Here is a 6774-nt window from a genome sequence, read left to right as displayed (position 1 = left end):
TCCAAGTAGCTGGAACTACAGGCGCATGCTACCACGCCCGGCTAATTTTTTTGATTTATTGTAGAGATAAGGTCTAAACAAGTTGCCAGGGTGGGTCTTGAATCTACGGGCTCAGGCAATTCATTCACCTTGGCTTCCCAAAGTGCTGGGATTACAGGCGGAACCACTGAGCCTGGCCCAAATTATGAGCTTCTTGAGGGCAGGGTGTGAGTCCAATGAATCCTCATGTCTATAGCGTCTCCCATGTTTGCCACACGGTAGGTACAAATGAATGTTTGTTAAATGATACAAATGAATGAATGATTGGATGGGTGGATGTGTTATGGCGTGGCTGAAGACCGGGTTCTTGGTGCTATGAAATTGAATGAGACACACAGCAGAAGCAAAGAATTGTTTATTTAGCAAAAGTAACAGGCAACAGTAACCTCCAAAGAAAGGTAGGAGTAGGCTAGAGCTGAAGAGTAGCTCAAGAACCCTGACTCAGACAAGGCTGGGACCTTTTATATTCTTTTTGGTGGGAAAGTGGACTTTGATTTTGCAAAACTTGCAAAAAGAAAACATTTTGACTATTGCTTCTGAGATTAAATGTATTTCCTGGGGAAGGAGTAACATTTCAGGTTGCTGCACATAATTCTGCCTGCTATCCCATAATGTTAATGGTATGCATGAGATGCAGTCCATATGCATTAACCTTAACTAGCTCTTTTGCATGAATATGTTATGAGAACTCGAGGAGGTCCCCTGTGTGCCTGTGCCAGACCTGGGGTATCTCCTTTGTGGACCTTATGGATTTTCTTATCTGGTTTCAGGAGGGGATGTATGTTCTGTCCTGGGATATTGATTAACGTTTGTGTTTCACGGCTTTTTTCCTGCGTTCCCAAGGCTTCTTGACTGTTGAGATTCGCCTTCTATGCGCCACACCCTATCTTCCTGCCCCAGATCGGCTGATCTTGTCTTTCTGAATGAGATTCACAGGAAGGGGATAGAGAGGCTTGAAGCCAAATCATCGGGTGGGGTGGGGATCAGAGATGGTTCATTTCAGATCTCCTGTCCTTACTAGTTCAGGAAAGGGTGCTGCATCTGTCCAGTTGTTCCGATCCAAGCCCTTGGCGGCCCTGGACTCCTCTTTTCCTGTCTCCCACAGCCCATCTGTCAGAGGATCCTGCTGACACTCCCAAAATGTGACCAAGTCTCACGACACCCCCTCGGCCACCACGGCTTGGCCTGTGCATCACAAAGCTGTCCTGGCTGTTTCCTGTCTCCCGACTTCGCCCGCCTACAGCCTCTTTTCCAAACAGCTTCCTGAGCAACCGCTTGAAGGTATGGTCGAACTGAGCCCCTCCATGGCTCAAAGCCCTCCAACATTTCCTACTGCACACTGGGCGAAAGCCACGTTCCACCTGATGCTTTCCAGGCCCAGCAGGGTCCCCCTGAGTCCTCCTGGGCTTCACCTTCTGCTGCTCTCTCCCTCGCCCACTCAACTGCAGCTGCACAGACCTCGGGGTCTGGGACCCATGGTTCTGCCGGTGTGAGCTCGGAGACGGAGGCACTGGTCACTGTCGCTGTGCTACCCTCCCACGCCATGAAAGACGGATGTGCAGGGTCCCACTCGGACGAGGGCTGGGAATACTCTTTCTGAATTTCACAGAAGCCTTGGGACCATTCTTGGGCAACTCACTCTGGTTTTGTAGGAGATTGTCCTGAGGAAGGCTTTGCTCCAGTGCTGACACCATTTGAGATTGTTTTTTTTTCAGAGTTCACGCTCTCCCTGGGAAATGTCGGTAGAATATTGATTACTTTGAAATGTACTTTTCTAACCTTCCTGGTCTGTGTAGCTGGTTGGAATCTTCTTATATTTTGTTAAGAAAGTTGGAGAAGAACGAGCAACCTTTGGAGGACCCAATCTGTTGTCTTCAGCTCTTTGGACGTCTAATGTGGGGTGGGGGCCGTTAGTTGGGCCTCATCATAGACCGAGGTTCTCAGGGCCACAGAGTCTAAGGAAATGGTGACATGAGGGTGCAGACTTTCAGAGCTTGGTGTGTGACAGGGGAGAACAGATCTGGAAGGGTAGGGACAGGATTTGGAGCCAACTTGATGCAGAATCACGTGCAGTTAAGAGCATGTGCTTTGGGGTCGTGCAGACCAGGGTTCAACCACCACCTCTGGGCAGACACAGCTCCCGGGTCTGTGAAGGGATCACTGTGCACGCCTCAGGGCTGTAGTAAGGACTGGAGGGAAGGATGCATGGGCCTGTGCTCGGCAGCTGTGTCTCAGGGAGGCCTTGTTCTGTCCTTATCTCCGAGCCTCTGCTTCCTTAGCTCTAAACCAGGGAAGCCGGCGTGGTAAACGACACCACATACGGAGTCCTGGGAGGGTGCCTGGGACACCTGCCCCGTGGATGAGGGGCCACCCCTCTCGAGCCCTCCTCAAATGGGAGCTGGACTGCAGCCGACTCCAGTGGGTGGGACCACGATGGGAGGCTGCCCGGCAGAAGGGGGACAGCCCTGAAGGGAACTTGTGCAGGGTTGCTCAGACAGTGGCCTCATGTCATTGACTCAATGGAAAAAGCACAAGTGTCATGGCACTCAGTGCCAGGAGCCAAGGCTCTGGGCATCCCGACAGTGGTCAGGCAGGTCTTTGTCCTCATGGCGCTCATATCCCCTTGGGGACACCAGCCATCTCCCACTGTCCCTGCCCCTGAGCACTTGATGAGGAAGTGTGGCTGAGCTGTGAGGAGGCGGAGGTGCCACGGGGACACATGAGGGGGCACTGGCCAAGGGAGAAGGGTCGTCAGGGAAGAGGCCTTCCTGAGGAGGTGGAGTGCAGCTGACACAAGGGAAGAGGCCACAGGTTGGGGCGTTCACATGGTGCCCCCACGGAGGGTGGCAGGCTGCTGGGTCTTTCCTGAGCAATGCTGAGGAGGGGAGGCCTTGCTTGCTGGGCTCATTCTCATTGCTGAGCCTGCTCCATGGGCTCTCATTCCACTCTGATGCCAAATGGGTGAGGGAACAGGACCCAGAGAGGCCAGCGACTGCCGTGCTCCCAGCCAGTGCAGAGCCGGCAGGCATCCTAGGGACAGGCTGAATGCTTTCCATATAATGACAGACTTAAACCTCAGCACAGCCTCTGGCAGCAGGTACTGCTATTATTAGCCTCTTTCCACAGGCACAGGGACTAAAGTGAAATCTCCAAAGCCACCAGCTGGGGAGGGACCTGCAGGAGTGAGCTCAGAGGCCCCGTCACTCACCTCAATCAGCTTCCCCCCTCACACCCCTCTCTGCTCCCCAGCGAGGTCCTTATCCCCACCCCAGCCACAGGCACTGCACGGAGAGGCAGGGAGGACTGTAGCCACAGATTCGGATTGAGCCCTGGCTCTGAAGTCACTTGTCCAGGGACACACAGATGGTAGATGTGGGGCTAGGATTTGAACCTGGGCCACCAGGCTCTATCTTGTTTCTGAGTAAATTCACTCCTGGGCCTTTGCCCTTCATCCCAGGCTCTGCAAGCCTGTTCTGCCCAGTGTTCTTTCTGTTCATATTCTATGGGGGCCACAAAAACTCCTTGGAACATGCCTGGCAAATATCAGAGGTTTCAGTGAGCTGGAGTTGATCTCACTATAACCGTGAGCACTCTGGACCTCAAGGGGGCCCGAATGGACCCCAGCAAGCCTAGGGTCTTACCTAGCAGAGGGTCCTGGGGAAAGGAGAGAGGCAGATTGCCAGCAAGGACCATGGCACAGAGCCTCGTGTGGAGCGTTCCAGGCAGTTTCAGACCTGAGGATGGAGCAAGCTCAGTATGTAGGGCAGAACAAGAGAGCCAGTGTGGCCGGAGCAAGTGGACAGGGCAGGAGTGGTGGGCCACAGGGCCAGAAACGTGCATGCCAACACATCAAGCTGTCCTTGCTGGTCACGGTGAGGCCCAGAGTTCCATTCTAAGACAGACACAGGTTTGAGGACTGACTGCTCATTCTTGGTCATGGAGTTGGGACACATCACTGCAGCTCTGCTAGCCTCAGTTTTCCATCTACTCAAGAGGAAAGAACAGTTCCTTTCCCAGCTTATTGTGAGGATTAAATTAAAATAAGGTATTGGAGGAAGGGGCCAGATAGTAAAAAAACAAATCTAGCAGTGGGTGAACAGAGGCTGGGAACAGCAGTGTGGCTTTTTAAAGCTTTGGTGAAGCAGCGAAGTGAAATGGTGCTGCCAGGGCCAGGGCAGGATTTCTCCCACAGACCACAACTTTGTTGACTGCTCTTGCCTGAGACACTCAGAGGATGTCACCAATATACTCACTGCATGGGAGAATGGCCAAGAGGATGAAGCCTACCCAAGGTCAAAAGATCTACAAACATCCCAGACAAGACAAGAAGTTTTGTTGGTGAGTGTTTGGGAAACTTCTTGTCAGAGCGTTCAGACATTTCTGAGATAAAGGATGAATGAACTCAGGTATCCTCCACCTTTCAGACTTTGCCATCATGACCAGACCCCCACCATCTCTGGCTGCCTTTACCCTGACCCACACAGACTGTGGAAGGAGGACAGTCTGCAGGCTAGAGCTGCAAACAATTTATTGTGAGAGGATTACAAGGGAGTCAGCAATGGGTCCTGGTGTGGCTCACAGGGAAATGGCCTCCATGCCCAGAGAGTAGGGGGGGGTCTCTGGGTCCTGGGCGGGCAGGGCGATTGCAGAGAGCGGCTGAGTTGTCAACATCATCTGCACTGGGATGCCCTGGGGCATGGAAGACGTCCGCAGGGGGAGACTAGGAAGCAGGACTTGATTCTGTGTGAGAGAATTCAGGAATTAGTCGTCTCAGAACCCTTTCCAAGCAGGTCATAAACCACAACTGACAGTCGTGGGCCGCTGTCCATGGTGCTGAAACGCTTCTGTCCATACACTGTCTATCTCTGGGTTCCATCAGCCCGATTTCCTGGACCCCCTCTCATCAGTTAAGGAGTGTCTTCCTCTTCACCTTGGCCTGCTTCTGACATGAGGATGCCCCAAGACGCCCTGGCTAATCAAAAGGCATAGTTCTTACTTTCAATATTGGCAACTCATTCACGTTCATATAACACTTTCTAGACTAATCCAAATGTCTGTGGGCTGAATAGGGGGCCACATGTATGGGACATCTGTGATAAATGGCAGCCTAGGTGCATTGGTGGGGGCAAGACGAGATGCTCTGGGCTTCTCACAGTTTTGCATCCGGCAACAAAGTGTCTAAATTAGAGCTGGACTGTCCAATGTGGACAAGATGCCACTAGTTATGTGTGGACTATTTGAGCATTTGAAATGTGCTGTAAGTATAAAAAAACACATCAGATCAAAGACTTAGTACCAAACCAGAATGCAAAATATTTTACTAGTAACTTTTATAGCGAGTCTATGTTAAAATAATATTTTGGATATAATGAGTAAAGAAAATAATTACCAAATTAATAGAATCAGTTTATTTTTCCTTTTAAAGATGGCTTTGCTAGAAAATTCAAAATTGCAAGCATGTCACATGTTATATTTCTGTTAGACAGTATTGGTGCAGAGTATTAGAACACTGAACTAATCAATTCAAGGATGTAGAGTCAGTGACTGTGTTGGTCACTCAATTTTATATGTCTCTGTTACTGACTGTACCTTCCTTTTTTTTTTTTTGAGTTGGAGTCTCACTCTGTCGCCCAGACTGGAGTGCAGCGGTCGCTCCCAGTCACTGCAGCCTTGACCTGCTGGGCTCCGGCGATCCTTCCGCCTCAGCCTTCCAAATAGCTGGAACTACAGGCACGTGCTACCACGCCTGGCTAATTTTTTATTTATTGTAGAGATGAGGTCTCGCCAAGTTGCCCAGGTGGGTCTCGAACCCATGGGCTCAGGCAATTCACTCACCTCAGCCTCCCAAAGTGCTGGGATTACAGGCTGAGCCACCAAGCCCGGTGACTGTACCTTCTTCTTGGCAGCTCAAGCCATGACATGCAGCCCTGTCCTCATGACACATGTGTAAGCTTGCGACAGGCTTGTCCTCACTCCTGCCCCCATGACTCCTATACCTGGGCACCCAGGTACCTCCCCATTGTCCAGAGCACCAGACCCTTTCCTCCTCTTGTGGATTTGCACATACTGCATCCTCCGCAAGTCTTTACCCACACTCAGAAAACACGCATAATCACTCATCACTGCCAAGTTTAAATCTGGCCTCCTCTACAAAGACTCCTAGAAGCCCCCTGGCAAGGCTGCTGCTGGATCTCTCCTCTCTACTCTTGTAGGACCTGGACCCAAGCACCTCCCTGCACATGGAATTGTTGATTTATTTGTCTCTTCCTAGGTCAGAGGCTCTTGAGGTCAGTAGCTAAGTGTGATTCATGTTTGTAATCATGAATCTTGGGACAAAATGGACAATAAGATCAAGTTCCTGCCTTCATGGGGTCTACATTCTAGTGGGGAGAAGGGAAAGAAACAAGTCAGATAATGAATGTTATGAAGAAAAAACAAAGCAGGGAAGAGGGGCGGGTGTGCCTTTTTTGAGAGATGTGAAATGATGACAGCTGAGCAGAGTGTATTCAGCATGGAATAGTTACAAATAAATACATAATAAATGAATAAATAAGGACATCTTTTTACAGAAGTCCCATTCCTTTTTCTCTGCCAAATGTCACCCTTGCAAAGATGCCTCCTGTAACTAGGCTCCCTCTTTATGCAACTCATGTTGGCCTCCTTTGTTTCAAGAAGGAGGGCTTGTTTATTCCTGCCCCAGCGCCTTTGCACATGCTCATCCTCTTGCTTGTGATG

This window comes from Carlito syrichta, unplaced genomic scaffold (assembly GCF_000164805.1).
Source record: "Carlito syrichta isolate Samal-C Ts95f unplaced genomic scaffold, Tarsius_syrichta-2.0.1 Scaffold302319, whole genome shotgun sequence".
Lineage (NCBI taxonomy): Eukaryota > Metazoa > Chordata > Mammalia > Primates > Tarsiidae > Carlito > Carlito syrichta.
The sequence above is the reverse complement of the archived record's forward strand: the minus strand, read 5'-3'. Positions refer to the sequence as shown.